The sequence below is a fragment of the Melanaphis sacchari genome, unplaced genomic scaffold (assembly GCF_002803265.2).
Source record: "Melanaphis sacchari strain LSU unplaced genomic scaffold, SCAv2.0 Contig23_pilon_pilon, whole genome shotgun sequence".
Taxonomy (NCBI): domain Eukaryota; kingdom Metazoa; phylum Arthropoda; class Insecta; order Hemiptera; family Aphididae; genus Melanaphis; species Melanaphis sacchari.
The window spans coordinates 1996802-2008891 of record NW_020271114.1 but is presented as its reverse complement, the minus strand read 5'-3'; the positions used below and the strand labels follow the sequence as shown (position 1 = coordinate 2008891).

General features: G+C 22.3%; 1 protein-coding gene across 4 annotated transcripts in view; it reads right to left on the bottom strand.

Annotated features, from left to right (window-relative positions):
* LOC112594655 (D(4) dopamine receptor-like) overlaps nucleotides 1-12090 on the bottom strand; it is a 133792-nt gene that overhangs the window by 94350 nt on the left and 27352 nt on the right. The gene's annotated exons all lie outside the window — the stretch shown is intronic.

Sequence of the window (12090 nt, the reverse complement as noted above, 5' to 3'; positions counted from 1 at the left end):
AATTTCAACTTTAAATATCAAAAAAAAAAAAAATTATGATAATAAATTTTTAATTTTGTTTTACAGTTATTCGTTTTTGAATTATAATATAATAAAAAAATCAATTTTGTTAAAAACTGGTTTAGCTGATTTAAATTCCCATTTTTCCTTTATTTGTTTTTTGTTTTCATCGGTTATTAAGAAAATTACTTTTTTTTTAATTTTGACCCTACAAAGTTTAAATTAAATCAAATTTTATACCAGAAACCACCAAAGCTGAAAATTAAAGCACTTTTATTGTCCAAAAATATTATAACAATCACAAAAGTAAAATAAATTTCTTTTATAGTTTTATCAAAAAAACATATCGTGAAATATACTTATAGTAATATACAGTGTGTTCAACGATAAAGGTAACACGAAATATTTCGAATGCATGACCTTGTATGCAATTCGGGTTTTTTGTAATGCATAAAGTATGCAACTGTACAGCCATTCGTCTCATTTAGTTTATGACTTAAAATTGAATTTAACATTAATTATAATAACCTACTAAAATACTGAAAGTAAAATGAATTTACTTTGATAACAATATAAAAAAACATATCTTGAAATATACTTAGTGGATAATTATATATACTGACGGAATGTCTCTACTCAGAATCATTTTTTGTATATAATGACGTATCATTGAATTCAAATTTAACACATACATTACAATTTCTCACTAGAAAATTTTCTATACGGTAAAATGGAATCTACCTGTTTAATATCTAAAATACTATAATTATTAATTTATATTGAAAGCAAAATTGAATTTAAAAAATAGTTAATATAGCCAGATACCTACTAGAATACTCAAATTATTTTGGAAATTAATTATCTCAATAAACTAATGAAGCAATTACACTGGGTTATATTCAAATATGCACTAACTCGAAATATTATTATATTAATAATAATCACATAATATTTTAAATTTAAATATATTTCGAAAACAAATTGATAAACTAAATAAATCATAATATACAATTTTAATTAAATAAGAATATAAAAAAAACATTGTTTATTTTATTCCTACTTATATTACAGGTGGAATACTGTAATAAAAATATCATCCCTAGATCGGACGTTTTATGTAACTATATAAATTGTGGTTTAAAACAAAGACCTATATTGGGTGAAGTTTATTACTTCACTTATGTACTTTTATATTGCCATCTACTGTTTATATTGATAATCGTATCAGTTGTACGCGCGTTATAACTTCCTATATTGCATGTTATTGGATTAGCTAATGAATTATTATTGATTCCAACATTTTTGTGTTTTAATATTGGCATCACAAAACCTCATTATTTATCTGCCACACTTATTTTATGGGCATTAAAATTTCTATGAGTGAATTCTAAATAATTCCTATAATCTCGTCAATATTAGAAAGTTACTATAAATTATCTAAGTTGCATTTAACAAATTTCAAATGCATGTTTTATGTAGTTGTTAAGCAATTGACTGCAGTTTATAAAAATTATCCATTTTTATCATTAACAATATAAAAATTATAGACAGCAATTATATTAAAATAGAACACTCATATTCTATTATTGTATTTTTTTAAACTATGATAAATATGATCTTAGATGCTCAATAATAATATTCTTTATTTGTTTTTAAAAACTAGCTCTAAAACATTTTAAAAATACTTAGCATAATTTTAAAATAATTAAATTGATAATTTAATGAAATAATTATAATAATAACGGGTTCCTGATTTAAATAACTTAAAAATCCCTTTTACCACAATAATACACTTAAAAAATAAATTATTATTACAAAAAATCAATTAAATGCATATTTAAGAAACTTTGATAATTCTAAAATTAAAAAAATTGCATATGACTCAGAGGTGGTGGTTTTTATCAATTAGCATCATCTTAGAGAAATATTATTCATTCTGAACACTCGACATAATATTATATAACTAAAGCTATTTTTAATTCTACGTTGTAGGTACTATTTATTTCCAACTATCAAATATTGTGAACATTACATTACATATTCAAAGTTTAAACCTACCAAGTTTTTTTTTTAGAAATAATATTTTATTACATTTTTTAATTTTACACTAAAAATTCAAAAAAATTATAAATATTAATTAAAAATATTAAATTATCAACTTTTGAGATTAAAAATAATACATTTAAAGTGTAATTAACAAATCTTATATGGAATGCAATATTTTAGAGCACTCAAAAATAAATTAGTTCTGCATTGAATTTAGGACTTTTATATAATATAAAAATAAGACAGTCCTATATTTATTAACCAATCGTTTTACATAAATTGTTATTCATTAGCATATTAAAGATAATTTATAGATATTTTAATTATGGTACTAGACATTTCATATAGGAAGAATTAGCTTTTTTCATTGAAATCTTTTTGAAAAAAAACTTTTGCAGCACTGTACATAAATTAAAATTTGATTTAAGTTTTAATATATCGGGACTTACAATATTAAAATAATCTGGATTACAATTTTTTTAATATTGATTAATAATAATTATTGTGTTTTTCAAATCGTTGAACATGATATATTTCACGTAGTTTTCATTGGTTATTAAAAATTTTGTTTTTGGATAGCTGCTTCTACTTTAAAAATGGAGTTTTTATTCCATAGTTTGTATGTTATTTGCTTATTTATAAATATTATCAAGACACTCACTCTTCCCAGATCTTGGATTTATAAATATTATAAACCTTTTAGTGATCCTTATATTATTCGAATGCTGATTTAATTTCCTATTCTTTATGTCTTGGATAATGTGTGTTATTTTCTAAGAAAGCTAAATTCTATATTTATTTTGTACGAGTTCACCCATAAAGGAGGTATAGTGATAAATTCTATTACAATTAGTTTATATTATCAATCATATTAAAACCATTCGAGAAGAGATGAAGTTATATTTTATCACCTCCGTATAATTCCACCCGCATAGCCTAAAGCTACTTCATGGTCAATGAAGATCCCTTTAATGCCAAAATTACTTATGAAATATCCATTACAGTCAAGCATATACTTCTTAAATTCTACTAGTACAATGAAGTACATGTAAAATATAAATTACCAGACATACTATGTATGAGGTATTCGCAACTATTTCTAAGACATCCAGACAACTATTCAAAACAAATCTAAACTTCGTCATCTATTTTAATAATTTAACTTAAGTAAATTAATATAACTAATGTAAATAGATAAATTTAGTTTAAATTAAATTTAATATCACTGTAAATTGTAATGTAAATAATGTAAACACTGTGTTGGAGCTAATAACTACGTAATCAATATATATATATATATATATATTACACGATATAAAATTTCCTCAAATAGTAACCAGTAAAAGTACTACGAGACAAAAAAAAATAAGTTTTTTTTTGTTTTTAACGATACAATAATGATATGTTAAATATAAAGCAAAAAAGCACAAAAGAAAAATAATTACAAGTTATTAAAAAATGCACATTGTAAAGTTTGTAAGAAATTTTCTTTTGTTCCATTTCACGAATAATTGTTTATTAACTACAGACACAAATATCAATTATCTTTTAGTAATTATTTTAAAAACAAAAAATAAAGTAAGCATAATAATTTATTCGAAATAATTTTGAATTATAACAATAATTGTCTAATATTTTAAAATAAACTGAAAAAGAAATTTAAATATTTAAAAATATATGTATAAAATAAAAATTAATAAAATAATAAGCAATATTTTCAAACCTTCAGTATTATTTTTTGTTATAAAAAAATAATTTACTTAGTATTTTGTAGTCACCTGTGTTAAATGAATCAATTGAAATGTATTTATACTAATGAAATATAATTATACGGATGTAATTAAAAGGTCTTTGTTTATCTCTTGGGAGCTTCCTGTAATTCAATCACAATTAATTGATTATTCTAAATTAATTTATCATCAAAATATTTTTTTTTAAATATTATTTCAAAATTTGACTCAATTGTAAGAAAAAATGATTAAATATATTTATTATATTGTGCTCTAATTTCAAAAAAATAATTAAATTAAAAATTTGGATATTATTCTTTTTGAATATTTTAAAACATATGTATAAGCAATAATATTTATTTATAATTACATTATTTGTGTATTCATTTATTATAATAATAATTTTATTTTTTTTTTTTTGTTATCAGAAAAAATATTTTAAAGGTTTTCATATGAGTATACATAATATTGTACTTTAATAGATGATTTTTTTTCAATTGATCAAGGTTTTTTTTTAAACAAATCTTGACAACAACTAATTACAATGAAAAAACGTATGGAAACTCTAGTTTTTCAAAAATTCTTCAATAAACTAGGCTACGATTATAATCATAGTAGAATGTAAAAATTTAAGTTAAAAACAATAATAAACGTTCTCTTTTGACGACAGTGATTCATTATAATTAATAACTAACAATACATTTAATTCAATTCAAATATTTACTTGTTTTTTATTATATTATTTTACTTGCTCTTATTTTGTATTTCTACCACTTTAATTTCGAAATTAGCAAAGTAAAATAAATTCAAGTATAAAATTCTTAAAACCGCTAAATTATATTCGTTGTATACGTATATTGCTGATTTGTTTTTTAAAGGTTATAGTACCAATAAATAACTATACTATCATACATATTATTTATATTGTGTGCAAAATTCTACAAACTCTATGTCAACTAATATAGAGACTATATAGGTATTATATTATTTCCAATCGTTCGATTGATTTACGGTACTCCTAAACCTAAATATTTTTTTACTCCGATTAATTTTATATTTTTCTCATTTTTCATACAAATTATATAACTATTTTAATTTACTCGGAACTCATCAAAATAATATATTTTTAATTAAAACAAACTTTAAAGTTATAATATTATTCTCAAATTTATAATTCAGTTTTTAAATTCTATCTACTTTACAACGCCATAATCATAAATACTATGTATAATATATATATATACTATATACATATTATACATAGTATTTCTACCTGTAAAAAAGTATTTTCTATTGTCAATAACACACTTGTGACTTAATCTTTACACATCATATATTTTACACATTATTTAACACTATAACAAGTTTTACAATAAGATGCTTCGGAATTGAAATGCAAACAGTTGTAAAAATTCTTACATTTCATTTGATGAGTATAAAACAAGAGTTTCTGTTTTCCACCAAAATGACCGTTACTCACTAAATTTAATCTATGCTATTACTATGACCGTTATCCACCAAATGTTATATTTTGATTTTCACCAAAAAAAATTAATAAATTATTTAAAATATTTTTTGAAAACTCTTGAACCTAAATCCATCAAGTACTAATGATTACGGTGCATATTCCTCCTCACCTTGTATCACAGTTATTGATCATAAGCTATTATTTTTTTCTTATCTTACTATTATTATTCACATAGTAAATGTATTTCCCAACGTATGCTTATTACATACAAATAATTAAACGAATAGTAATTAGTAAATATAAACACTATAAACAGTAAAAGTATAAATATTAATAATTAGAAATATCACAAGTCTGTCGTCAAAATAATACATTCAATTATAAAATTAAAATTATATAAAAATTCAAAAAATTAAACATATTTCAACATATTCAACATTTATTATATGAAAAAAGATTTTTCTGATAAATTTAAACCTACTTAAATTCCCATGAATGTATTCTTCATGTTTTATTTGTCTTAAATTAATTATATTTCATGGAGTTTCTAGTTGATTTACACTTGGCATTTTACAATTTAATCTAGTTTGTATTCCATTAATCAAATTCTGAACCCACGTAAATATTGTAAGTGAATTTTATGAAATGATTGATTGAAATCTGAATAAAATTATTCACATGCATTTATGGTTCTCGTTAATGAAGAAGTTGTTTTCACCCATAACTTAAGGGAGAACATATACTTGTACTTGATATCTAATTTTTCAATAAGTATTGTGAATACACTAGGACGCAACTACCAGATGGACACTGTGTCATAAAATCTTCCATAAAACAATTCATTATTATATTATTACTTCACTGGGATTGAAAAATAACAAAACAAAGGTATGATGTAACCACATACCAATATTAAACTTATTTTTATACTCGATAACTAAATTTAGAGATTGAATTCGTCGATACTATACTTGAGTCAAGTAAAATCAACGATCAACTAAATTCATTCCAAGCCAAATTTCATCAAATACATTTAGTATAGTTTTTTTCAAAATCACTATTTATATAGTTGGTAAAAAATACGACCCATGTTATCGCACAATTCAGATATTTTATGTAATATATAAATATAAGACTCTGTTTTTTGTCAAGTAGCAAACAAAATACAGTGTACATATTACTCATTTTTGAACCCATAAATTATATGTATAAATTTGAGTAAAAATTCTAGCACTCTATTGTAAACTGCAATCCGTGTACTCGTTTATAGTTTGGACATCAAATAAGAAATTAAAATTTTTTTCTCATGAAAAAATCAAAATATTTTTTAATCATGGTTTAATAATAAAAAATTATAAAAATAATTCATATTGCTTTGTCAAAATGTTCGTTTTTTGTAATAAGTCTTGTACAGACTGTATAGAAGTTGAATTTTTTTTTTCGGTTACGTTGTCACAGACCGTGGTTTCAACTGACAGATTCAGATTGACAACGAACAATAACCCGTAAATTATACATGAATAAAATAGAAATAATAATAATAACTTAATAGTATTCATAACTCCCTATCTCAACCACAAGCTACATATTAAGCTAACAGGAGGTAAATTAATCAAATCAGTAACTAATTTTAATATCTATAGTCTGTAATTTATGTTCGATTTTTTTCAATAAAAAAAATATAATAACGCGGTATATAACTAAAATATAGGGTTCTCAAAAAATATCTTAAATAATTTATTAAACTTTTTTGGCGGAAATCAGAGTATAATCTTTGACGGAAAATGGTTATGGTGATTGGGTAAGAGTTATTTTGGCGAAAAACAGTTACGCTCAATAAAACATGTTCCTTCGACAAAATATGATCAAATTTAAATATTACTGTTTATTAGCATATTTTATCAGTTAATTTTATGCATAGGTAGATCAAATGTTAATTATACATAATATATACATTTCTGAAATATTCAAATAAATAACAATACATACTAAAATATAAGTAAACTACATTTATTTATTACATTCTGGAACATTAAGTCCTCGTAATTATTAAATATTACCTATTATTAATCGTTAGTAATCCAAGATTTCAATTAATAATTTTTGTTTGTTCCTACATAATTTTAAGAGTTTTTAAACTTTTAATTAAAATATCAATACTCTTTTTCATAATTTCCCTTTTAGATTATTTTGAATTTTAGTATTATATTTATACATAATTGCGTTTGACGACATTAAAAAATAGGAAACACAAATAAAAAATGTCTTAACTATTATGAAAAAGTATTTAATAATGATGTGTTAATAACTAATTTCTCTTCATTTGTCTATTATACCGCGTGTTCGTAGTTTAAAAGCCAAGATTCAATGCAAATATAAAATACAGGTTATTCTATCGTCAGAAAAATTTATTTTGATTTTTCAAAAATTATGTAACGAAATATTAGTTTATTATTAAACATTGTCATATTGAGTTCCGAATAAAGTCTAAAACTAAATATTACAGTGATTTATCATATAGGTCTAATATTTGGTTCATTATTATAATCACCTAACATCTATGTACAAATAAAACTGATGTAAATACGAGTATCTAACATGATATTCAGAATAAGAATGTCAGATAAGTAATGTATAATAATAATGTACATGAAATATGAATATACTCAGAATGACCCATTATTATATTGAAATAAATGAAAATAAAAATAAATATAAATATCATAATGTTAAATATATCATATATGTATTATTTATATTGTATATATCATATTATTTTTGATGATCTGATATGTTTTGCAAAATAGATAAAAATTTCAATTATTGTATGAAACAGACATATTCGTAGAAATTGTGACATACACCAAAAGAAAGTTGTAAGATATTATTTTCATTACCAAGAATTACCTATATAATGTAATACCTATTTCAAAAATTGCAATTATTAAAAAAAAAAATGTTTGCTTTTATTGATTGTGTGCGTAATAGTTTTGATAGTTATGTCATAACAAAGTTTATTAGCATACCATATTATCGTATAAACCATGAAATTAATAGTTGATCGAATATTTTTTATATTTTAATTAAAAACTTTTTTATAATTTGTATTATAGTTATACACAATGTCACAATTTGTAAACATAAAAGTTTTACAATAAGCGTATATGTGCTAGCTATTTCTGGTAAAAATGTTATTTCTGACTTGATATAGAACATAAAATTCTGAATAGATAAAATCACCTAACGATGACAACTTTTTAAAATTTATGGTTGTTTATTACTAGAAGTAATAACACTGTAATACGATTAAGCTATATTGGTAACTATTTATACGTAATTTAACCATGGTTTTACATTGCGTATGATATACTGACTCAATATTCAATATGCAAATAATTTATTACATGATTAATTCGTAAATATTTACAACAAAGCTAATAACCAACTTTGTATTGACCCGCAAAACCGTAACACATAATGTTTGAAAACTGGAATACTATAATTAATTTATGATTTTTAAATTATTGAAAATATCTCTATTTTTAACACAAGTAATTAAACTTCGTTAAAATACCACCTGCTCAAAACGAACACTACCGTCATCACCAAATTCACCAGTTCACAATGTGAAAAAAAATCAAGGCTTTCAGTTGGCCTAATCGTTTTACCACGTTGGCGGCGATTGAGGACAATTTTGTCGAACTCGACACCTCCTGACCTGTAATTTATATGATAAAATTGCTTAATTTATTCCAATCAGACCAATTTACAATTTTTAAGTCCTGCCAATCTTAATGTAAAAACATTAAAAATTACTCTGCACTTAAAAACGTGTTAATACATCTCTCCAGTACTAACGATTTCCCATATAAATTATCATATTTTTTCTGATTGTTTACTCTTATGAACACCTAAAAAATTATAATGTTATCTTGGATCACTTGGCTGCAACAAATGTTAATTTCTACAAATTTTTTCCACCACCATAGAATATTAATAATTAAAAACGCTTTTAATTCATTGAAAAATTAAAAATTCGACATTTGAACACTTATGATTTTCTCGCCTTGAGTTTGATAACAGGCCATTTCACTCTAATATTTAAACTAAACACACGCATAATTGGTTTTATTAAATGAAAATTTGGCAAGTTAGACGTTTGTAAGACCAAGTCAATACACATGCAAGTTTTAAATTTTCTTAGTAATATTAATATTATAATTAATTACCTTAATATCACTATTCGCAGAATACATTATCTATTTACATATACACTTTTAATTAACCTTCAATTTATATTTATTATAATTTAAAACTATATGCACTTAATTATTTGCAACTAATAATTTTAACTAACCATATTGTCCATATTTAGATAATAAGAAAATGTAGAATAATAATTGTAATCCACAACATATATAGAGTGGGTAATAACTTATAAAACCATACTACTCAAATTTCATGACTAGAATTTTTTTATGAACTAAATGTATATAAATAAATACTTTATCTTTCAATAATATTTTATATTTATTTATTTTTTTTTTAACGTTAAATTATTTCTAAATAATTTTTTCATAAAATATCTCATTTAAAAAGCATTATTTTTTATATTTCATTATTTATTATATAAGAACCATGAATATAAAAATTAATTCCTAAAATTTCTTAATTTTTAATTAAATGGAAAAAATTATTAATAACCAAATATGTATTTTATTTGGTTTTGAACTTAATTTTTATACTGTCGTTCTTTAATATTTTTTATTTAAAACAAAATACAAATTTCAAGACTTAACACAAAATCACTTAATTTATTTTTATACTCGATAGTAATTAAAAACTATTAACCATGAATAAATAAATTACAGTTAGAAGTTATACACCACTTTCGTTTTTAAAAAAAAGCATTGTTATCGTTTATGTAATATAATATATTAAATTGTTTAAATTTCACTGATATTTAATGTCTTAACTCACAAGAAATATTTAGATATTTTATAAAGTGTATTTAAAATAACATAATTAACTTTGTTATCAAAACTAGTCACCTTAAAAATACTTTACTATACGTAAAATCATTAAAATAACAAATTTTATTAGAAAGTCAAAAATAAAATAAAAACAACTATTACGTATTAAATGTTTAAAAATTAACAAAAACTATTTTATTTAAAACACTGAAAAAAGATAATTCATCAAAATGTAAATATTCAAGTTTTTTTTTTTTACTTTCTTAATTTCATTTAATAGAATAACTATTGAAACTATACACGATTACGTAAAAAGTAATTATTATTATTATTTTTATTATTGTCTAGTATCAGTACAAAAAAACACAATTACAATAAATTGCGTAGATCTGTCATAAATCGATCATAAATTAGTTTTTAGGTATTTGTAAATTAAAATGTGATAAAAGATATGAAAAAAACTTTCATTTTCAAAGATTTTAAAATTATTTTTACAACTGTTTATTTAGGGTTAGATACATTATTACGTTAGTTTGACATAAATAGTATTTGAAATGTGTAACATATTTTACAGGATTATACATATTATATTATGTTTATCACATATACTACCAGTGGCGTATTTGAGGAGGAGGCGATCGTTCCCTCATTATCCAGTTATTTTTTTGTATATTTTATAACTTTATATTAAAAAAATATTAAATTTTAAATTTTAATCAGTCATATTTTTATATGTAAGATCTACGCGTCCATCTTTCATATTAATAAAAACATCGATAACTTTATCATTAAAGTTCTAATTGCATACATAGGTATATTAGTATTATAGGCATAGGCGAAACTACGGGTCAGGCCAGTCAGGCTATGGCCTGACCTAATACTGGCGGAAAATTTTTATAATGTATATTATATATTTTAATAATTATTTGGGCACATATTTTTTTATATTTATTTTATTTGGCCTGACCTAATAAAAATGTCTAGTTTCGCCTATGATTATAGGTGTAACTAAAGCGGGGCTTTGGTGGTCTTTAGTCCCCCCCAAAAAAAAAAAAAATTTTTGGGTAAATCTATGTGCTTATAAACAAGTAAGTATTTACTTTATTTTTGCCTAAAATATAAAAAAATATAGTGTTTCATATAAACGAATAACCATTTAAGTCAATTGTGAACACCAATAAAAACAATAAATAATAATTAAATTTAAAAAAAAAGTTGCAGAAATGACATTTTTTAAAACTTTTGTTTAATTGATAAGAAATGTATAACTTGAATAATTCTAAAATATTCTTATTTAAAAATGAATACTTGTAAAATTATGCACTGATTATACATATTATGTATATATAAATAATATGATATTTTCTTATTATTGAATTTCAAAGTTTTCTGACTGATGACGTTTCACAAAAAATGTGACTCGTGTCGTTTTTACAATCATTGATTTAAATATAATATTATTTTACTGTAACTTCATTGTATTTTATTTACCTTTCTCAAAATATGCAATGTGTAAAAAATGCAAGTATAAAATGGACTAGTAGGTATATGTATTCAAAAACATAAACATATATATATATATAATGTATTGTACTTAACTAATGTATAATGCTCGTAAATTTAGTACCAACCTCCCCCTCCATAAAATTAAATCAAATACACCACTGTATACGACAATACGACATTGAACAATATATAAATATATATATAGGATGGTTATCAAATAAACCGTATAAATAAGTATTCTATTGAAATAATATTGATTTCTCATCAGTAATTTTACTCTAGTTTACATTAATACGAATTTACTTCATTCACGCCTTTTAAGACCACCTACCTTATATGTATCATAATTGACATTTGACGTCAGAAG